Here is a 24,208-nt window from a genome sequence, read left to right as displayed (position 1 = left end):
AAAATTTTCATGGAAGGAAAGTTGTCACTGGAACAGATATTCCAGTCATAACTCCCCATATCCCAGCAACTCAAATATTACTGAGGCACTGGAATAAGAGCCCCAATGCATGATTTGCTTGAAAAGCATCCACTCCATTCCTTTCAGCAGACTGAGATCAAGCTTAGAAGACAAAAGTCTTGGAAATTATTTCAATTTCCATAGGTGAGGAACTTGTCCAGTTTGAAGACACATGCTTGGTACAAAAAAGACACTTGGGGTCAGGGGAAAGGGTCCACACAACTAACCTCAGTAGGGTTGATCTTTGGCCTAGTTTGCTTAGGAACTAAACTGTACCACTGACCCAGAAAAACAAACAAACAAACATAAACAAACAAAAAACATGTCTCTAGAGTCTCTGTAAAAATAGCATATTGTAAGCAGTCAGTTACTATGTGCTGCTCAGGAGATAATAGGACATCTTTTTTTTTTTTTTTTTTTTTTTTGAGATGGAGTTTTCGCTCTTGTCACCCAGGCTGGAGCGCAGTGGCGCCATCTCAGCCCACTGCAACCTCCACCTCCCGGATTCAAGCAATTCTTCTGCCTCAGCCTCCCAAGTAGCTGGGATTACTGGGATTACAGGAGCCCACCACCATGCCCAGCTAATATTTGAATTTTTGGTAGAAACAGGGTTTCACCACATTGATCATGCTGGTCTTGAACTCCAGGACACCTTTTGTGACTATGAAGAAAAAAGCAGCAGCCATAAATGGTGTTATGTGCTGAAGCATTTGCTGAGAAAGATAAACCCTGGGAATTTTGAGGGGAAGAAAGTTAACAGGTAATTTAGGTACGTGTAACTACTTATTTACACCCTCCCCGCAACACATCCGTTTTTGAATCAGAAAAAAATAATTTGAACATGATCATCAATGTTAAGAATTTTAGAAGCTGTTTCAAATCTGTGATCTCAATGAACCAAATCACAGGTTTTCTTAGTAAGACACAGCCAGTAGTACAATTCCCTTTAGGTAGAAGGAGAAAATGGAGCTCAAAAAAGGATTGGAACATATTCAGGTGCATATACACAATGTGAACACACATACGTGTGTGCGTATGAGTACACTTGCACACAGTAAGTCCATTATTCTGCCATCTCAACAGCAAATATGGCCGTGGCATAAGACACGGGCCACTGTCCAGAGCAAGCCACAGGCTGGTGTTCAGTTTCCTGAGATGCCTTTGCATAATGTGAAATGGAGGGTTTAAACAAGGCACAAGCCAGGATTTTGAGAAATAAGCAAGAAGTCTTTTCCTTTACCACAGTTTACATTTTTAAAATTTTACTTGTACTTTTATTGAGTTATAATTTGCCTAGAGTGAAAGGCACAGAACTTAAAAACATAGTCCCATCATTTTTGACAAATCAATTTATACGCATAACCTCCAGCCCTATCAAGACACAGGACATTTCTATCAAGTCAGAAAGTCTCCTTGTGACCCTTCACAGTCAACACTGCCACCTCCAATGGCTTTCCTCTTAATGACTGGGTACTTCTAAACAGCCAAGATAACATTTTTTTATTATTGTTCATAGCAGGTAGACAACTCCAGGAAATTCATCATCAGTTTCTAAAAGTAATCTGTAAACCACACCCAAATATTTTTCTCTTAGGTAAGTTACCAGAATCTATTTATTTTTAAAATAGTACTCCTTCCCATAATCATTTTCCTACTCTGCTAAGTATAATGCCTTAATTGAAAATATGTAGTATGGTTTCATAGGACAGACACTCATTGTACATGCTTATTAAATAAACATGCTATTTAACTATCTTATCCACCTTTAACACTGACTCTTACTTTGTAAATATATAGTGAATTATATGTTGTATTTGTCTGCCACTGATGGCTTTGTTAAATTTTTTAAAATTATTATTAATTTGATTTGGGGTTAACTCTTTATTGCTCAGATCCTATTTCTCAATGATGTTTTTAGAAAACTTCTAGCAGAAAGGGTGGATAAATGTATTCTTTGGTCAATAAATGACTACCACTTTGAGATAGGTTTTCTTCATAGGAAAATCTCCTTAAGAAATAGAATCAGTGAATGCATTCTTACTGAAAATTATTAAATTGTTTCTTAAGCATGACTCTTGAGCATTAGTTCAAATGAAAACAGATTTTGAAAGATATTTGATCAGAGGATCAACGAAATTCTGAAATATTCAATTTCATTTTATTTCTTTATCTTTAATTTCATTACAGATGTCTTATAAATGTGTGATTAAAAAAATGAAAAATTATGTCAGTAAGTAAAAATCCATCACCTCAGCTAGAAGTGAAGAGTATGTATCACCAGCCAGAGGCTGTGATCACCACCTCCAAAGACAATGAGCCTCAGTGAACTATAAGCCATTTCAGCAATTATAGCTGTTTCACTCACTGTTGTGCTCTGAGAACCTAGTTCAGTGCTTGGCACATACAAGCACTCAATATATGTTGAAGAAATAACAAAATAAGTGGGGACAAAAACTGGTCCTCATCTGTCCTTAGTCCATTCAAGTTGCTATAACAAAAATACCATAGACTGGGTAGCTTAAACAACAAGCATGTAGCAAACATTTATTTATCACAGTTCTAGAGGCTGAGAGGTCTAAGATCAAGGCACTAGAGATTCAGCTTCTGGTGAGGACCAACTTCCCGGTTCATTGATGGCAATCTTTTCTCTGTGTCCTCATGTGTCAGAAGAAATAAGGAAACTCTTTGGGGTCTCCTTTGTAAGGGAACCAATCCCATTTATATAGTCTCCACTCTCATGACCTAATCACCACCCAGAGGTCTCAGCTTCCTATACTGTCACATTGGGGGTTAGGATTTTAACATGTGAGTTTTGGGAGCATATAGCATCAGTCCATAACATCATACAACATTATACCTCTGTTATCCAGCATGCCTGCCACATAAAAGCTACTCAATATCTTATTGAATAGAATTATCCACACTTAAATGGTAAGGGGCTGAGAAGGCATGGTAAATGTATCTGAAGCCACATCTCAGAAAGATGTTTTGAAATCATTATGTTCAAGGCAGTGACTTGGTACTTTGCAGGTCAGTGAACACAGTCAGTATGTACTATGACATATGTTGGATTTGGAAGCTTACTCTGTCACCTACTAACCACGTGACCGGGGACAAGTCTTTTAGCCTCATATAATGTAAATCTGTGAAATGGGATTAAAATAACTCACCGAGATATGAAGATTAAATGGGAACTTTCATGGGAAAGTTTCTGCACAATGCTTGGCACAGAGGGATTGGGACACTCTCTTCTTCCCTTTATCTGAAGGAGTAGCTTTCCTTAAAATGTGGAATACTCATGAGATTTTAAAAAAAAGAGTGAGGCTGAAGTTAGCGCCTTCCACCTTTATTTATTTTCTGTCTGTGACTTCTAGTTCTATTTCCTTACAGACAAATGTGAGTTATTACTCCTATTAGCACTGCTGAGCTGTTGCCACCATGCTAGAGCAAGCTGGACTCACTCTGAGTGTTGTTAAAAGCTCTGCCAGCTGAGTGCATCCTGGGTTTCCTTCACAAACTATAGAGTTTCTGACTATGGGAGCTCACAAGCACAGCATTAATCTTGAGCCCTAGCCTGAAGCTTTGGTCATGCCAATATGAGATTTGGCAGGACCATCACTGAAATAAAAGATTAAGTTAAAATAATATGCAGTTATCCAACCTAAGCCACTGACTAAGAGAAGAATCCATCTCTGATAAAGAACTGGCTATTTTATAATCAGCAAAGGAACCTTAACCAAGTTCATTCTGAAAATATTCTTCAGGTACTGATAAGTCAAAGGGAATACATTTTTTAAAAATTTATACTCCTGGATAAAGGAATTTATTATACTTTTATACTATAAGTTCAAGAATGATTTACTCACAATTTAGTAATAACTTTGTGAAAAGTACAGTAAAATGTGTGAGCAGTTTTAGTTATATATATTATTTGTTGGACTCTAAAGTATTCTACAGGTGTTTTGATATATGCCTGTTTGGGGTTAGCAATGTACTTTTCAGGATAAACATCACATAAGGATTACACATTTATCTTCTCACCAAAACAGGCTCCTCTAGTCCTCTAGTGTATGTAAATATCACTGGTCACCTTTTTCGCTTAAGCTAAATGTGATAGTTCTGACTTCACTCATTTGCTTTCACTTTCTAGCAGCCTCCCCGTGTTAGCCTTGCCACAAGGTCAGTCTTCTATTTGGTAGGTTTTATAAATCCTAAAAGTTCTAGTTCAAAAAAAGTTCTAATAAACCAAGCATGGATAATTTCATTCATTTCTTCTGAGGTTGCAGAATTTGCATCCATTTTTTCAGCAGCTGTCAAAACTGTTGCAAAAGCCTATGAACAGTACACAAGGTTGATTAGCCTGCAACACTCTAGGTGCAATTTATATGCTATGCAGATGTCTGGGGTGATATTTGGAATGCACCCTTCTTTGCTTTTCAGTGCTTCATTCTTTAGATAATAGTAAGGATTGTTGAGTGCAGTATGGAGGGCAATTCATGGAGCAGCATCTAAATGCTCACGAAGGGCATGGGCAGCACTGAAGCGGACCACCTCATGGAGAGGCTGTGTCTCAGGAGGCAGAAGCTGTTCTCTCACTAGACAGTCATGAAGTTCACAATATTTTCTCTGAGTACTTCAAATTTGGTTTGCTTCTTACTTCCACTTGACTCCTTCATTTCCTGTAAAGACTTCTGAAGATGATAGAGGTCTGTCTTCTGAAGCCTCTTTGACTGACCCAGAAGCATCTTCTTCCTCTTTGGTTTCATCGAAGCTCTGAAACTGGGCCAGGAACTTCTCTATTCTCTTAGCTGTGCTGCCAAGGTGATTTTCACAAGAAGATTTAAAAACCTTGAAACATTCCTCAAGTATGGTCATCAGTTCATCGTTTGCCAACATCTTCAGCAGCTATAAGACTGATGCATACTCCTCTGAATTCCGTATGTTCTTTTCTAAACATGTGCGGTACAACTCTCTGATCTGTCAACCTTGTGGATACTTGGGAAGAGAAGAGGTGAACTTATGAAGACATCTCAAAACCGGGAAGTAATTCCTATGATACACATGAAGGTTTTCTAGTAATAATTGTGTTTCCTCCTTCAAACATCTCTCATTGGTCAAGAGCGCAACTTGCTTTTCTATGTACCTCCTAAAAGATGGAAGACGTCTGATGTTTTCCCATTGATTGTTTGATAAAAAATTTATTCTTCTTTTGGCTTCTGGAAGATTACAGCACAGGACACTTAAGGGCTGGGAATAGAAATGCTCTAATAGAGAAAGCTGGTCCTTTTATAAAGTTTTGAATTTAGAAATCATGATACAAAAAGATGTTCGTCAGAACCTGCAATGCTTTTTCATTTATTTTAAAGGGAAACTGAGTTGTAAGAAGTAGCTTATTGAGTACCATAGTCAGGTGCTCCTTGCAAGACAAAACTTGGAACAGTTCTATGCACAATAGAGATGATAATGCATGAGGAAACAATCGGCGGATGATAATAGATATGGCAATTCAAAAAATGAATATTAGTGAAAATTCATGCAGATGTTGACTGTTGATAATTATGAAGTCTTGCAGTACTTTTGTGGCAAAGCTTTCCATATCCTTTAAGATAACCACAACAGGAGGAGACTGCCATTGGCTAGAAGTAGTCCTCTTTTTGCTTGGCATTTTTGGGTCTGTCTTCTGTGTGACAGTCATATACCAACTGGAAAGTGAGTCCATTGAATAATGTATCTTTCTCTGGGTGAGCTGAACACTTTCCCCCTCTTTGGATTTTATATCTACACAGCAGTTCAACAATTGTGAGATCAACTTTTGCAAAAAGAATGTTTCATATCTGGACAGTCTTTAGTTTGCAATGAGACTACATATGGTGCGACTTTATTCTGAAGGGCCTCTGTTAGACTTCTGAATGTTAAATCATGATCTGTGACATTCACACCAAGAACAAGAGCAGCAGTTGGAATTTCTCTGAGTTTTATTTGACAGCCCAAGTCTCTTGAATTCTTCTGGAATCCAGAATGAGATTTTTGCAGAAATTCAATTAGATTGTCAAACAAGTTTTTATTTAATTCTTCTTGTAGTGGCTCATTTTCACATTTCATTTGCTGCCATATCAACTAAGTTCCAAATTGAAGCTTACTGTCCTTAGACTCATTTTTCCCTTTGTTAAAATAGTCCTCCATTGGCACAGAGATCTTTCTCTTTTTGGAGTTTGGCTTAAACACAAAGCAGCCCTTAGACACTGAGGAAGTGGTTATGGTCCTACTGGCTCTGTGGATTCCGGATGCACCGGGAATACCTTTTGACTGTGATCCTGAGTGGAGAGTAGAAGAGTACAGGTTAAAGAGAGTACTGCAATTTCAGAACACTAATGGATTCTATTGTCCTTTTGTGATTAGACTTATTTCAAGGTCATATCAGGTAGTCTCCTGATGGTACTTGATAGGACACTTTAAGTACATAGATGAGGGCACTAGCATTTTGAGCTGCATGGCCTGGTCTTACTGATTTCTTTTAGACCAGCATCTTTAGTGAAGGTACTTACCTCTTCTATCACATCCTTCCATGTAGCCCACTTCCCAGTTACGCTGGTGCACACCTAATATCCTAAAACCCAAGCCCATCTAATACATATACCCTCAGCTCATATACACCCTTTTTCTTTGGTCTTCCTACCTTTACATGTACTAGTTTATAATTTAGAATATTCTCACCATCTTTTTTCCCTAGGGATATCTCTCACTTCCTTTGAGACTCTTGGTTCTTCCTCTGACCTCCCATAAGACACTCAGTTTATAGCTTTATAATAGATTTTGCTTGTTATGTCTTCCTATGTAGAGTTTTTACATGGCTGAATGTACACAGTGGTTAAGGAAATGAATCATAATAGATATTCAACAAATATAACAAATAGATATCAATAAATATTCAACAAATAGATATTGGACAAATATTCAACATAAGAGATATCAAACAAATATTTGTAAAATACATTAAGACAGTTTTTTTTTTTTAAGTTATATACCAATCTGGGGCATGAATTAGCGTAATTTGTGGGTACTGGGATGGGGAAAGGATAGGAAAGATATGGCTGAGGTAAGAAGATTGACTACATACCTCTCTCTAACTTCATGGGGTGGAGACTTTCTTCTTTGAAGTTTTATTTAAGACGGAGTCTTGCTCTGTTGCCCAGGCTAGAGTCAGTGGCGTGATCTCAGCTCACTGCAACCTCTGCCTCCCAGGTTCAAGCAATGCTGCCTCAGCCTCTTGAGTATTTGGGATTACAGGTGCCCGCCACCATGCCTGGCTAATTTTTGTATTTTCAGTAGAGGCGGGGTTTCACCATGTTGGTGAGGCTGGTCTTGAATTCCTGACCTAAGGTGATCCAACTGCCTCAGCCTCCCAAAGTGCTGGGATACAGGTGTGAGTCACCATGCCTAGCCCTGAAGTTTTAACATATGGTAAAAATCAAGATCAACACTGACATTGTCCTAAATATCATCTATCAACCTCTTATGAAATAACAGTCACATTGCCAGTTAGTTTATCTCATTCTAAGCCACTACTTAAATTGTAAATAGTAATTCGTGTGAATTTGCCTAGTGTTTTATGGTTTCCTAAGTGCATGTATATTCTGTGATCATTGAAATTAGTATTGTATAATGGTTAACTGCACAGACTTCAACTTTCCTTGAATTCTAATCCTGGCTGTATCATTCATTGATTTTTAACCTTGGGCAAGTCTATTAACTTCCCGGAAACTCTGTTTCCTTGACCACAAAATAGAGATAGAACATTCCTTATGGGGCTGTTGTGTTTATGAGTGGGTCTCTAATACACACTACATATGTTGCATTTATTTTTGATTCACAGGAAGCAACAGGAAGTTGTGTTTATGAGTAGATCTCTAATACACACTACATATGTTGCATTTATTTTTGATTCACAGGAAGCACAGGAAGCAATTAAAAATGTTAATGATAATGTGGATAATCACCTTTTTTGAATTTCACATACAAGTCTGTGAAATAAGAGGAGATTTTATTATCCTCCATTTAGTGGATAGAGAAATTGAGACTGTTACCATTAAACTTCTAGTGCTTAAGTAACTTTCCCGAAGACCCAATTACAACTTGAAGGTAGAAATTTTATCCCAGGTTTTCAGATTCAGAATTCAGCATTTTCCCACTGTAATAGATTCCCTACAACCTAAAATAATGTCTCATTGTTCTTTCTTTGGTTTACTGCTCTTTGTAGACTCGGCTTAAGTTTGTGAAAGGCAAGTGTGAGGGAAAGGAGAGATTTGTGTTTAAATGAAATGCAGGTATGAAAAAAAATGAATTTAACTGTTCATCCCTACTGAGCAAGTTTGAAGAAAAGAAATTTTCCTATTCTCTGCAAACTATTCCCAGTTACCATGAACAGTCAGTGAAAAAAAAAATTGGCTCCATTACTTTATTAAGCATTTTTTGAAAGGATATCAAAAGAACTTCATTTATAAAATCTTGTAAAGGTATGAAAACATTACCAACTACAAAGATAAATGGTTGAAATGAAATGGGAACTGATCTTTTTTGACAAGAATTTCAGTTTGATAACCCTGGCTGTTTTTCCCTTAAATGTACCTTCTGAGGATTTGGCATTAATCAAACCACATTTTAAATATACTGTTACATTAAGGAATGCACATTTGTCCTCAGAGATAATGTTCAGTCTTTTTTACTCTTTATCAAAGCACATTTTAATTGACTGGGAAATTAATACATTTCCTGCATATAATATGGAGAAATATGTTCACAAAAATAAATATTATAAAAAGAGGTTTATACCAAAAATGTACAGCTAGATCTAGTTGCAGAGCTATACAACTTGGCTCTGTTTGAGACTACATCTAGTTTAATGTAACTTGGATCAGTTTTAGCAACTAGCTAGCACTGTAGAGAAGACATCAGGATTTTATACACACATATATACACACATTGTGTATATACAGATATATATATACACACACATATATATTTGAAGAGAAGCTATATATATATATATATATATATATATATATATAGCAGCAATGTTTACCCTCTTGACCAGGAACATTAGATGCATCTGTATATTAAAGTGTGACATGGAAGTAGCTCCTGTCCGAAAACCGTCCTCAGTCTGTTAAGCCGTGTTGATCTCAGAGAGGTGATGGAGAAAAGAGAAGTCATCCCTCATTCTAAGACTTTTACTAAAAAGACTCCACATCCAGGGCATGGTAGTATATATCATAATTTTATTTTTAAAAGAGAGAGAAATGGCAGAAATAAAACTTTGCTCTTCTTGCTTTTAAAGATCAGAAATTCTAATCAGTTATGTTGAAAATTAAATAATAAATAAAAATAATAGCATCAATGATTTATATTTGTATCATGCTTTACCGTTTTCAAAGTGTATTTATAGCCACCATTTCAAGTGATCCTCACACCAACACTGTTAAGCAGGATTTAAGTCAACACTACTCTGCTAAGATATGACTAATGAAGTAGAAACTATTACTAGTTCCATTTTACAGATAACATTTTTTAAAATGAGTTTCTGAGAGGTCAGATGATGTGCCCAAAGTTATGCTAATAAGTGGTCCAGCTTAAACATGAATCCATTCAACTTGAATCAGAGTATGGTATTGGCTCCATTGGACAGTGAGATTGTTAAATCCCACTGCGCTCGTTGGCATGGAAAGCCTAGAAGTCAGCAAAAGTCATTTCTCTTGTGAGTCAAAATGGCATGCCCAGATTTTGACACTTTTCAAATTAAATGCTTTTCTATGTTACCATTGCTTATTGTTCATTTCTTTACCACATAGCACCCAGTATAGAATAGCATACAGTACATTTGGTTTACTATCCATCTCTCTCTTGAAACTTGAGTTACACACACAATTCAGGGCAAGGGCCTAACAGTTTATCATGTGTTCCCATTACAAGATTTAATATAGTAATTTCTGATTCTCTTTCCAGCCTTAAGATGGCATCCAGCCAGAAGCTGAATGTTCCTCTACCTTCAGTAGACAGTTTACAAGCTGAACCCCTCCAAGCATTAGTCCTTGCTCTGACTTGAGAGTCAGCTCACACTCAGAATTCTGAGTTTTATGCCTATTTTTAAAGCTGAGGACTCCTCTTCCTGAGTTTTCCTACCTTTCAGCAGGAGCAAGGTGTATTAGTCTGTTCTCACGCTGCTAATAAAGACATACCTGAGACTGGATCATTTATAAGGGAAAGAGGTTTAATGGATTCACAGTTCCACATGACTGGGGAGGCCTCACAATCAGGTGGAAGGCAAATGAGGAGCAAAGTCACATCTTACATGGTGGCACGCAAGAGAGCTTGTGCAGGGGAGCTCCCATTTATAAAATCATCAGATCTCGTGAGATTTATTCACTACCACAAGAACCGTATGGGGGTAAGTGCTCCAGTGATTCAGTTATCTCCACCTGACCCCATCTTTGACACGTGAAGATTATTAAAATTCAAGGTGAGATTTTGTTGGGCACCCAGCCAAACCATATCACAAGGGAACTTCTCTCTGCCTCCTTATTGACTCTTCTCCATAGCAGTCTGCACCTGTTAATCACTTCAAGAATGAACATCTTACCATTATTCATGTTGCCTTTGGAATTATACAAGTTGATTATCCTGCTGGTGGCGCTGTGGTGGAAGCGTTCTGAAAACAGGCACGTTTCCACACTAGGTAATATTCTAGGTAATGTGAATCTCATGGCTGTTACACAAAGAGGTAAATAGAGGCGGCGCCTTCCACTGTGTGCTTTAATCATTCAAACTGCCGCCCATTGCTGATATTGGGCACTTGGGCTGTTTCTTCCTAATTCATTCGTCTCCGTATTTTTCATTTGATACCCTTTTCCTTCTGATCTAATGTCTCTAGTCACTAAATTTACTTTCTCACAGTCCACTGATACCTATAACTTATCTCTACTGCAATTTACGTTTACTTTTCATCCCTTAAATCTGCTGATTTCTTCATCCACTTGCTTAACAAATATTCAAAGGTTCAAAATGATTTGACTTTCTAAAAATTAGTAAACTTTACTTTTAGAGAATTTTTAGGTTCACAGCAAAACTGAGCAGAAGGTACAGTGATTTCCCATATATCACCTAACAACAGTTGTACATAGTCTCTTCCTCTATTGATGCCCTGCACCACAGAAATACATTTGTTACAGTCAATGGACCTACATTGAGACATTGTTACCACCTGAGGTCCATAGTTTACTAGGGTTCACTCCTGGTCTTGTACATTCTATGGGTTTTGACAAATATATGATGGCATGTGTGTGCCATGGTGCCATGGTAATATTGTACAGAATAGTTTCATTGCCCTAAAAATCCTCTGTGCCCTGCCTATTCATCCCTCCCTCCCTCTTAATCCCTGCCAGCCACTGATCTTTGTACTGTCTCCAGAGATTTGCTTCTTCCCGAGTGTCATACCGGTGAAATAAACAGTATGTAACCTTTTCAGATTGGCTCTTTCCACTTAATAATAGGCATTTAAGGTTCCTTTATGTCTTTTCATGACTTAATAGCTCATTTTTATTAGTGAATTGTGAATGAATTCCGTTTTCTGTATCTACCACAGTCTATGTATCCATTCATCTACTGAAGGACATCTTGGTTGCTTCCAAGTTTGGCAATTATGAATAAAATTTTTTTAAAAAAACATCAAATAGGGGCCTGACACTCTGCTGGATACTGTTCCACAGACTCTCTTAATGATTCTCTGACTCCTCAAGATAGTTAACTATTTGGAGAAGTAAGGCTCAGAGAAGTTAAGTGACATGACCCAAATCACCAAGTTGGTGAATATAATTGTCAGGACTCAAACTCCATGTATTTTAATACAAAGTCCACAATTTCATCAGCTGCCTAGGGGAGGGGATGCATACCTCCCTACCACTCTCCCTTGCTAATGGTAGACGTTGCTGGTTAGCTACAACATACTTGCTTGTGAAGCCTAATTCAATACAAGCTGTCAATATTAATCAATTATCATTGGCATACATGATGAAACCTAATTGGCAGCCTTGCCATGACCATGGCATAAGCATTCAATCTTTGACAACATTTTGGCTAACACCAGTGAAGTATGGATTTTATTATTAATATAACAGCCTAATTCAGGAAGAAACTATATATCCTTATGGTCCTTTTATAACTTTATGGTACGTTAGTAATGATTCCTTAATTCTGTTAAATTATTGAAATCCAATTCTTACTAGCTTTCTTCACTCCTATCTTCATGCCTATGCCTCACTACAGGCTGAATGTTCTAACACTGGACCTTTTTCCTTTACATGCAAATGCTTCCCACATATGCAAGTAGGAGTCAAGCTTCAGTTACCAATGCATGTGGAAGAAAGTGCCCATTATCATTAGGATTGTAGACCAGCAGACAGACATTGGAAAGCACATACATTCTAGACTGTTGTGTGTTGACAGATTTTTACTTTTCCTTGAGGTTCTCAGTATATCAATGCCACCTAATTTTATATTTTCTGCTTTTAATCTATGACTCCAATCATGTCACTTACTGGGAAGGATTATAGTTTTGATGTCTGGGTTTATTTAAATCTCAGATATTTCTATTGGAAGCCCAGTATTTTCTATACCATGCAACAGTTTGCTATGAAATGAGCAGCTTAAAACATTATACATTTATTATCTCATAGTTATGGATCAGGACTACAGGAACAGCTTAACTGTGACCTCTGCTCAGGGACCTACAAGACTAAATTCAAGCTGTTAGCCAGGCTTCATTGTTATTCACAGACTTGAATAGTGAAGAATCTGCTTCAAGCCTACTCAGGTTGTTAGCAGAATTGCAAGTGAGTCTGTCATGAGAGAGTTTTACATGATATAACTTAGTCAAGGGAGCAATATTTCATAATATTTTTTATGTTCTATTGGTTAGGAGCAATTCACAGATTCTGTTCACTCAAGGGGAGAGGATCATACAAAGACCTGAATATCTAGAAGAGGGGAGCATGGGACCACCTCAGTCTGTCTACCCCAAGAAAGTAGTTTAGGGTGATAGGAATAGAACCAATGAGACTCCAAAATATGAAATATTATTTAGAGAAACCTAGAATAGATCCTGATGACAACATGACCCAGAATGCCTGGGGAAAAGCAAAGTGTATGTGCATTCCCATGAATGACCGCTAGGTGCCAGCTACCATTCCGAGAAGGAGAATTCAAAGACAAGCACATTCTTCTCTCAGGATGACATTGTCTAGACCGGCAAATAAACAAACACAATAAATAGCAAAGCAGGATGTGATAAGTGCTATGATAAAAGTAGGTAAAATTACTATAGAAGCAAAGAGGAGGGAGATGTGATAGGCTAACAATAACCATAATGAAAGGTTTCCTAGAATAGGTAATATTGGGCTCTGTTTTTAAGAACAGAAAGAAGTTAGATCAACGTATAAAGTAGGTGTGTGTGAGTGTGTGCATGTGTGTGTTTCTTGTATGGAACAGACAAATGTAAAATAACTAAATACAGAAGGAGTAACATAAGTAGAGCAAACTTCTGAAATAATTGGATATCTTCAACAAAAATCTATAATCAATATGGCTCAAATACAGAGTGCTCTAGGGAGTGGAAAGTAAGGTTAGAAAGGTCAGTGAGAGCATAGTGAAGAACAGCACTGCTGGAATATGCCAGACCATTGGGTCCAGACTTTATTTTCAGAGAGTGGGAAATATTTAAAACATTTCACCAGATAAGATGTATATTGTACGTATGAAGTTCCCCTTCGTCCAGAAATTTTTCTTCTAAAACTTAAGGAAATAGCTTGAACAAGTGCACAAGAAAGTTGATGTAAGAATGTTTCTAATTATTTTTTACAAAAACGTGAAAAGTTGAAAATAATTGCATAGGAGGGTTTTAAAATACAGTATGTTATATCCATTGGGTGGACTATTGTATAGATCTTGTGATGACATGGAAAGATATCTGTAGTATGTCATTAAATAGAGAAAGCAGATTACAGAAAAATATGAAGAGTACAATTTTAGCAGTCTAACCACATGCAATTTTAGATGCATTAAAAATATGGAATGATAACATTCAAATCATTCGACATCCTCAGAAATTATATCCTTTTCATATGTTTCTGTTTGGTTTGAAGTTTTTACATGAGCAAAAGCAATACAGGCATACCCATTTGGAAAAAGAATTTTATATCAGAAACATCACTGTAGCATATTGTAGGGATTGATATGGAAGAGTTTGTTAGAGCAAAAATTGAAGGCACTGTAACAAAGATACACAAATTATAGTGTTTCTGACAGATAAATTGATTTTCCTGTCATGTAACAACTCAAGTAGCATCCAGTTCTGTGTCCACAAATCCACCAGGGTCCCAAGCTAACAGGGCAGGTGTCCTTTCCCCAAAACTGGTGTACAAGATTTTCCAGTTCTTGCCATTTCCAGAAAATGGGAAGGAAAAGGGAGAAAAGAGTCCAGGACAAGATTCTTTTGCTGAAATGACTTGGATCCTGTACACATCACTTCCTCTTATGTCTTATTATTAAGGAGTTAGTTATGGAATTAACTGCGGGCTGGAGGAAGGGTTGACATCAGCAATCTGCCACAAGGAGCAAAAAACTCTAAATGGGGGAGATTGTTTTGCAGCTTGATGTAATCATCAGGCTAAAAGATGAGTTTGTGCTTTTGTTGTTATTACTTATTTTTAAATGAGCTTCAGGTGCATATAATTGGATTAATTATATTCCTTGTTTCAAAATATATGTTCATCGTTGGTTTATACAAGGTTCTCACTTGTTTGTTTGTTTATCATAAAATACATTGCTGCCCTAAGTAAAAATGAAATTGGTTGGGTTTTGCCACATAATAAATCATTCAAAACTCAGTGGCTTCAAGTAACAATGATTTATTGGTTCATGATTTTGTGGGCTGGCAATTCACCTGGGCTCACCTGGGTCATTCCTCTGATCTGGGCAGGTTTGGCTGGATAGTCTGAGATAGCCTTGTTCACAGTTGTCTGGAAGTTGTTGTGGACTATTGGTTAATAGTCAGCTGGGGTTACAGAGGTGGTGGTGCCAGGTTTTTCTACCAGGATAGCTCAAGTGTGTTCACATGATAATGACTGTAGTGTTCCTAGGAACAGCAAGAGAGAGCTAGCTCGATGTGCAAGCACATTCCAAGTCAGTGTCTATCATGTTTGCTCTTACCCCTTGGTCAAAGCAAGTCATTTTGCAAGCCCATAGCCAGTGTGGGAGAATATCAAGGGTGTGGATACACAGAGGTATGGACACCTTAGAGCCATTACTACAGCAACCTACATAATGGAAATCCTGTATCTACACATGTAGTCCTCCCCCATACTAATAGCTCTTACTATATTGTACGTAATCATAAGTTATTCACTTGACTATTGTATAATATTCCACTATATCCCATTGAATTAATATACCATATTTTATTTATCCTATGACATGGGGATGGTGTTTGGGTCATATACAATTTTTTTTGCTACTATAGACAGTACCACTGTGAACATTATTGGACATGTCTTCTCTTACACATATAAAAATATTTTTCCTTGGGTATATCTAGGGGTGAGATCATGAATATCAAATGTTGTGAAGTAATACCAAATTATTTTCCAAAGTGGTTATACCAATTTACATTCTCACCAGCAAAGTATAAAAGATCCTATTGATCCACAATTCTCCATAACTGAGCATAATATTCAAAGCCTTCTTAAGTTTTGCAGTGAGATGAATACAAAATCATGCCTCACTGTGACGTTGATGACAGCGATCACATAAACTGCCCTTGGTCCTGACCCTTAACAGCAAGACACTAGAGCCTGTTTGATTTCCTGGTCCTAATCCTCCTCCATCTCAACTCCATCTTCTCTGGTTTCTCTGACACCCTCTGTGATTTAAGGCTCACAAGGCCCCATGACCACCCCCAATATAGCTACAACATAAAGTTCCTTCCAAATCTGAATTTCTTCTTTTTAAAATTTCTTTTCTTTCAAAACTTTCTTTCTCTGGCAAAACAACAGGAGGTTTGGAATTGGACAAGCCTGGTATGAATTGCACCTCCTGTACTTAACTAGCTGTGTAACCTTTAACAATTTACTTAAAAACATTTCTATGCTCCAGCTTTCTCCTACGTAAAACAAACATAACAATTCTCATTTTTTGTGAGCACTACATGTGGTGACATATGCAAAGAGGCATGCAACAAACGGGTGCTCCAATTTGGAAGTGCTGCTGATGACTCGGCACACCCTCCTGCTGGGTTCTTGGTTGAAGGAACCAGCCTACTACAGCATCAAGATTAGATAGACTAGCCTTGCCTGAGGTTAAATAGCTATTTCAGTATTCATTCATGTCAAATAAAATTGTGGCTCTCAAAATGATAGTCAGATCTAACAAATTCATTCAGCTAATTTTTGGACAAAGTCTCAATGATGATAATGTAGATCATTAATCACTACTCTACCTGCACATGAAATAGGACAGATCTCAGTGTCAGGCATTTTCACAACTAGCATTAACAGCAAGGAAAACACAGTGATTAAGGTCCTTCAGTGCTGTTTTGCTCCAAGGAAGTGAGGAGGCCCGGGGGGATATATCAGGAAGTGTGTGTCCCCTAAGGGTCAGGAGACATGTCTTGCAAACCTGGCTCTGCTATGAGCATATCGGGTGATTGTAAAAATATGTTGACTTCTCTGGGTCAGAATTTCCTGAGAACATTGACAAACACACATTTGATAAGTGTTTGTTGAGTTGAAGTGAATTGTATTTGAAAAATGCCAGTGTTGGACTAAGCCATCCCCAGTATTCCTGAGGAACCCCTACACTTTCACACCTCATTTGAAGCAGCAACTTCTGCATGAAGTCTTTTCTGACTGCTCCAGAGTGGCAAGGCCCTATTCAGGAGCACAGAGCCTCCCATTAAAGATCTTTTCAAGGGACTCAAGACCATAAAGTGGTCCAATGATGTTTATGGGAGATACAAAGGTGGCCGTAGTTTCCCAAGAATGCACACTTATATCGCAAATGTCCGTTAGAGGCTGGGAATTTATGTATGGCCTGGATCCTGTGAATGGCTCGTGGTGAGTGAGGTACAAGCCCCTTTGCTGCATTCTACACCACTCTGCCTGATGTTACATGGATCTGCCTTAGGGATGAGTGGCTCTTCTCTGGGATAATCTCATTATTTGAAGTTAAGTCAGACACTGATGCTACAGAAACTTTGATTTGTGTTTAGAATATTTGTGTTAGAGGAATTGTTTAAAGGTTTGTCATTTTAACAGACCAAAACCCAGATAGGCATAAAAAGAACATTAAAGCATAACTATATCTCCTCAATATAGCACAATGCAATAAGGTTCTGAACCTGTAGCTCAAGACTAATTCCAGCTCTTCTACTGATAGCATGTATAATTTTCAGTGAATCACCCGTTTTCTGAGCCTCAGTTTCCTCACTTAGAAAACGTAGATAATAATATCTGTTCTGCTTCTTTTGTGGAAACATTTGAAACTCAGGGAGATAATGTAGTGGTGTTGCATTGGAAGTTGTTGTTACCTTGAATCATCTCCATCTGTCTCTGCAGTGGTTCTGGGTCCCCAGTTCATGGGAGCCCTCACTAATCTTTAACTGATGGGACACTGTCATAGCCATCATCTGGATACTTTGTGTTTACACAGCACTTACTCAGAGGAGCTGAAGGCAATGGGGCTTCTCTTCTGCACAATCCCTAGGGGTACTCTCATCCTGTAATGGCTCAGAGCTTGGACATATTTTGCAAGATAATCAGCTCAAACTCTCTTCAGCTTGGTTTCAGCCCATTTCCCCCTGCCACATTCCCCAGGACCAAACTTCTGTCTCCAACAGTGGGGAGAGCAAGACTAGTGCCAGATTATCTAATTACAGAAGCTAAGACTATTGCTGCCATACATGATGCAAATATATTTTGATCAAGGCCCTAATACTGTTTTCTGGGATGTCACATTGCATTAGTAATATGCAGCCTTTTCTCCACCACGTGGCACGGGATGCTCACTGTCCCTTAAGGTGGAACCAGAGAGCTACATTCTGACTGTGATATGAAGGATACTTTTGTTCCTTTGCAGACATATACCATAGTGATTAAGAATATATATTTTGGATTCCAAGGGATTTGAGTTAGAACCCTATCTTTGCTATTTGTTCATTAGATAACCTTCCACAAGTCACTAAACTTCAGTTACTTTTTATGTACAATGAGCTAATAATATATACCCTCACAGGACTGTAAGGAGTATTAAGTTACCTAATTTATGTAAAGTATTTAATACAGTACTTGGCCCATAGAAAGAGCTCAACCTTAGTATGTATAATTATTACTATATTATCATGTAACTTATATGATCTCATTCCCAATTTTGGTTTCTGTTATATTTAAATCCAGTTTACTTTGTTAATTAATTGAACAATCACATATATGCCTTCTTGACGGGAAGTCTGATATCATCTCTTGAGTACTATTCCGGTATTCCATGTCTCTGCTATGAATTGTTCAAGAACTTTGAAGTGTATAAAAATCAAGAAAGGGCCAGGCGCAGTGGCTCACACCTGTAAACCCAGCACTTTAGGGGGCCAAAGCAGGCAGATCACCTGAGGTTAGGAGTTTGAGAACAGCCTGGCCAACATGGTGAAACTCCATCTCTACCAAACATACAGAAATTAGTTGGGCGTGTTGGTGGGCATCTGTAATCCCAGCTACTCAGGAGGCTGAGGCAGGAGAATTGCTTGAACCTGGGAGGTGGAGGTTGCAGTGAGCTGGGATTGCACTATTGCACTCTAGCCTGGGCAACAAGAGTGAGACCCCATCTCAAAAAAAAAAAAAAAAATCAAGAAAGATAACCAGGCTGGGCACGGTGCCTCATGCCTGTAAATCCCAGCACTTTAGGAGGCCAAGGTGGGAGGATCACTAGAGCCCAGGAATTGGAGACCAACCTGGGAAACATAGCAAGACCCCAATTCTTTAAAAAAAAAAAAAAAAAAAAAAGAAGAAGAAGAAGGAGAAGAAGAGGAAGAGAAAGAATAATAATTAGCTGAACATGGTGGCACCCACTTGTCGTTCTATCTATTCAGGAGGCTGAGGTGGAAGGTTCATTTGTGCACAGGAGTTTGAGGCTGCAGTGAGCTATGATTGTGCCACTATATTCCAGCCTAGGCAATGGAACAAGACCACATCTCTGGGGTAAAAAAAAGAAAGAACTCACCTGTCATGGCTTCTGGCAGCTGGTTTTGCACAGCCTGAGATTGCCCAGTGCCATAAGGATGAATGTCCTTGTGAACCCATCTTGGGATTCTTCACCCTCCATCACATTCTCACCATTTCCCCTCCTCTGAATTGCAAGGTGGAGGGGCTGACTAGGGGACTAAGGAATTCCCGGGTCTCTCTGTCATCTGGCTTCTAACTGGCTTCAGCCGATAGAAGGCACTGGGAGGAGATTAGAAGAAAGTGAAAGGAGCAGTCAGGCTGTTCCTCTCCCTTCCTCTTTGCCTCAGGCTCTTGGATCAGATAACACTTCTTATTTTCTTCATAACTTTCCCTGCTATTTCTGATCTCTGGATCATCCCACAATCATCTGCCTGACTCTTTAGCTACACGCCCATCTGCATAACAAATCCTCCACATTAAATTCTGTCTATCATAAAGACTGGAGTGGTTTCTGTTTGTCTGGTTAGACCCCTACTGTTATAATTTGCTGGATTCCCTGCTAGTACTGTGGGGGCCTCCTATATTCACTCCAAGATTATAGCTTTCATTTTCCACATGTAGATGCTCATCTCGATTACATAAACGTGATACTAAGTCAGAGTTCCTGAGACCTGAGGAGACGCCAGTCTTATGATTGCATAACTAAGTGATGTCACCAGCCAAGAGCTCTTCTAAGGGACCAGCTAATACTGGTTACTGAAAATGAAACTGCACCTCCTCCTTGACCCATGCAGTGTTTAATCAGAGATGGTTTAATCACATATCACTCTATGCTATCACAATTCCCTGTTCATATTTCTGTTGCAGCACTCGACACTTTATCACTGTGTGTGTGTGTGCGCGCGTATGTGCCTTAGTTTATCAATGCACATCTGGTGGAAAATGAGCCCCTTGAACATTGGGATTATATCTGTATCCCATGAGTCTATCACAATGCCTACCTCAAAGGAGGTATTCATTATATGTTTAATAAATAAAGGAAAAAATAAACAACTGAGTGACATTCATTAACTAATGAGTAGAGGAATGAAAGAATAGATGAATAAATGAATGAAATTCAAGGAAACAAATGAAAGGGGAAGACAGGGGCATGCAGGATGCCTAAGGAAGTCACAGCATGAAGGTTCCAAGTCTGATATTGTTGATGCTCATGCTTTAATATCCCACCCCAGAGGCCTGCATCACAAGTGTTTGAAAGAACAAATGAGAAATATGAAACCCCTTTTTAAAAGTTATGAGAGCTTTCCAAAATTATAAAACTGCAATTCAAGTCATGCTCCCCCAGTCTGCCTCCTCTGCTGGCTCCACCCCACTCAGCTGTCTCTCAAGGAAGGAGGGCAGGGGGCTAGCAGGAGACTGGTAACTAGGGATTGCCTACTAAGCCCTTCAGTCCTCACCACAGAGATGGCTGGGGGTGTCCTCTGTACTTTACAGATGATGAGATGTGCATAGAAAAAGAGACTTTAAAAGAAATTGTCCAAGATTCCCTAACTAGTAAATGGTCCAATTTGGATTTGCACTCAGATCTCTGCAAAACCCAGAGAGTCGTTTTCCTACCCCAGTAAGCTGCCTTTACTGCAATGTGCGGAGATGTGATTTATCTATGCAGCTCAGCGGAGGGATGTGGCTGGCTGACTAGATATTACTAGACAGGGGACACTGCTTTGGAAAATGATGTACTCCATGAAATTGAAAATGGGAAATAATATATATACCAGAGATTTCTACCAGGTAGCTACTAAAAACCCCAGCAACAGAAGTGTACAGGCATACACTGTCTTTTAACAGTTTAATCCTCTTTTAGGTGTTTTTTTTTTTTTTTTTTTAGGCCAGTTGAATTTATCCTGGAGAAGCTGCCTGTGTTCCACCTGTCACCCCCTGGATTCCACAGCACCTGCCTCAGGAAGGTGCCCCTATCTATATCTGTTCCTTCCATGTTTGCCTGTATTTACAGGGTATTGGTCAGGGGACAAATGCCCAGACCGCTGTAAATGCTCTTCATCATTTCCTCACTCCCACTCTCATTCCCTCTTGTGCTAATTTGCCCACTGGTGCAGATCTTGCAGCAGTCTATGGTGATGGAGAAATCAGCCATTCATTCTATTGCTCCCTTACCCATTCATTCATTTGTTCCATCAAGTCCTCCTATGCCCTGGAGGTACACAGCACCAGTGGAGCAGGCAAACTTGGACAATTATGATATCATATTCAAAGAATTTTCACAAAGATAACAGGATATGGGAGCACTTGGAGGGAGCAGTTATCTCTGGCTAAGTGGAGGAATGTATTACTGAGGAAGAAATTTTCCAGTTGGTCTTAACAAATGAATTAGAGATGCTCCCGTGCAGAAGGAGAGAAAGAATGGATGCACGTGGAAAAAAGGTGTTGCATCCAGGTACAAAGGTTGGAGAGAGGATGGGATCATCCATCCGGGGCCTTCCTCCACCTTGTATGGAGGCAAGAAATGAGCCTGAAGAAAGTAGTTGTAAAGGCAGCTTGAACTCAACCCCATACACAGAGGAGGCCATCAGAGTTCTAGGCATGATCATGTGTCTAAAGTGCTACTGAGGATTTCTTTGGAAGGAACTACTGGAAACAGGCATTCCTCCTCCCTATTTCATTTTTCCTTTATCCTGAATTGCTGCTCCCTGCCAGTCACATGGTACCTACCTTAGAGAGCAGCCAGCCAGGGCAAAATGCCTAACTTCATCCCTGGTGGCTGCAGCATCCGCATTAAATACAGAGGCCCAAACCATTACATGTTTTAGATGCAGCACAGCACAAGGGAAGAGTCTGAAAGCTGAGTCCTTACCCTCGTGCTTACAAAAAACAAACTTTGTATCTTCAGTCTCAACTATCCCACTTGAAAAGTTCTCACTTCTGTGTTTTTGATCACACTCCCCCACCCACAACCAGAATTCCCTTCTTCCTGCATATTCATCAGGTCCATATAAAAAGTTTTCTAAAAAGAGTAAAGGGTGTGATTGTGCCCTTCTTTACACTCCCAGAACACTTTACCTCATGGAAGTCACTTCTGCCTGGTTATGTAGTCGTATGTAATGGAAGAGGATAGTCTTGCCTGGAATGCAAACCTCACACACCAGAGTCACCATCTCTACATTTCCTGGACCTAGGTAGCACCTGGCTTTCAATAGCTGCATAATTGCTGTGCAGTGGCCTAAGCACAGATCTAGGATCTAGTCAGGCCTGGGTTCAAATCTTGACTGTAATACTTCCTAAGCACCACTTATCATTAATCAGGTCATTTGACCTCTAATTCTCAAGCAGCATTGGCAGGTTAGAGATCATGGAGGTAAAGCTCCCACCCCATTCTCAGGACATGGTGGGGGCTCCACAAATGGTGTCTGCTACTAAATGCCCCCCCTTTTCCCTTCTCTCCTCTTTGCCACTTGTCACAAAGGAACTTATATTTTCCTGCTATACTGGTTGACTGTGGGACGAAAATCTAAAAATCAAAAATCTAAATAAAATAGATGACAGAACTCTCACAGACCCTTTCATCCCCATGAAAAATGATCACAGGGAACCAAAGTACATAATCAAGGGGAGAGATAAATGTCATGCAAAATTTCCATCTCAAAATAAAAGGCGAGCTGCATCACATCCTTCCCCATAATCACATCGTAGAAACATGTGCAACACTGCATCAAGCCTAGAGTATATTATGAACCCCTGCAGACACAAAAATTTTGTGAGCTGTAGGTTGCAGAAACCCACAGAGCTGGGAAAGCAGAGGTTTAATGGTATTTTAAATGTTTTGACTATACAGGAGGCAGAATCTGCAGTCTAATCATTTTCAGAATACTTGATGCACTGTAGGCAACCATGGAACTTGCGTACTCCCCAGCAATCTGCACCAAGAATGGGGCAAGTTATAAGGGAAAAGAAGGGAAGGAAAGGGGATGGTAAGTATATGGAGCACCTACTATGTGTGTGGCACTCTCAGCTATTTCCCTTAATCTTCCCAGTATCCCTGGAAGGTAGGTTTTCTGAGCTACACCTCTGGGCTTAAAAGGTAGCTGATATGAGCTTCTGAGAGTTATGAGAAAAATAATTCTAAATCTCATTTATGTGTTAAAGTTAAATCATTCCATACACCCATGTTCACAGCAGTAGTATTCACAATAACCAAATGGTAGAATCAACCCTACTGTTCATCCATGGATGAATGGATAAGCAAAACACCATATTTACGTATAATAGACTGGTTTTCAGCCTTAGAAACGAAGAAAATTCTGACACACGCTACAATATGAATAAATTCTGAGGGCACTATACTAAGTGAAATAAACTGGTCATAAAGAAACAAATACTGTATGACTCCACCTATATGAGCTATCTAGAATAGTCAAATTCATATTTCCTATCAAGAGTAGAGTGGTGGTTGTCTGGGGCTAGGGGAAGAGAGAATAGGGAGTTTTTTAATGGACAGAAAGTTTCAGTTTGCAAAATTAAAGAGTTCTGGAGACTGGTTACACAGCAACATGAATATACCTAACATTACTAAATCATACACTTAAAATTGGTTAAGAGACTGGGCACAGTGGCTCACACCTATAATCCCAGCACTAGAGGGTGACACAGGAGGATTGCTTGGGCCCAGGAGTTTGAGACCAGCCTGGGCAATATAGTGAGACCTTGTTTCTACAAGAATAACTTTAGCTTGGTGTATACCTGTAGTGCCTATATGCTAGTATCATGCAATTTTGATTATTATAGCTTTGTAATATATTTTGAAATCAGCTAGTGTCATGCATCATTTAAGCAACATCTCATAAGCTATAGTTGTAAGTCCCTTTTCTTCCTTGTCCCTT

At 38.9% G+C, this 24,208-nt stretch overlaps 1 pseudogene across 1 annotated transcript; it reads right to left on the bottom strand.

Moving 5' to 3' along the window:
- Nucleotides 1–1,305: 1,305 nt before the first annotated feature.
- Nucleotides 1,306–19,887, bottom strand: LOC106993405 (origin recognition complex subunit 3 pseudogene; annotated as a pseudogene). Its single transcript, XR_001439633.3, has 2 exons — nt 19,372–19,887; nt 1,306–6,374 (listed from the first exon to the last, which is right to left on the bottom strand). The product of XR_001439633.3 is annotated as an origin recognition complex subunit 3 pseudogene (transcript).
- Nucleotides 19,888–24,208: the final 4,321 nt, after the last annotated feature.

This window comes from Macaca mulatta, chromosome 14 (assembly GCF_049350105.2).
Source record: "Macaca mulatta isolate MMU2019108-1 chromosome 14, T2T-MMU8v2.0, whole genome shotgun sequence".
Classification (NCBI taxonomy): Eukaryota; Metazoa; Chordata; class Mammalia; order Primates; family Cercopithecidae; genus Macaca; species Macaca mulatta.
The sequence above is the reverse complement of the archived record's forward strand: the minus strand, read 5'-3'. Positions and strand labels throughout refer to the sequence as shown.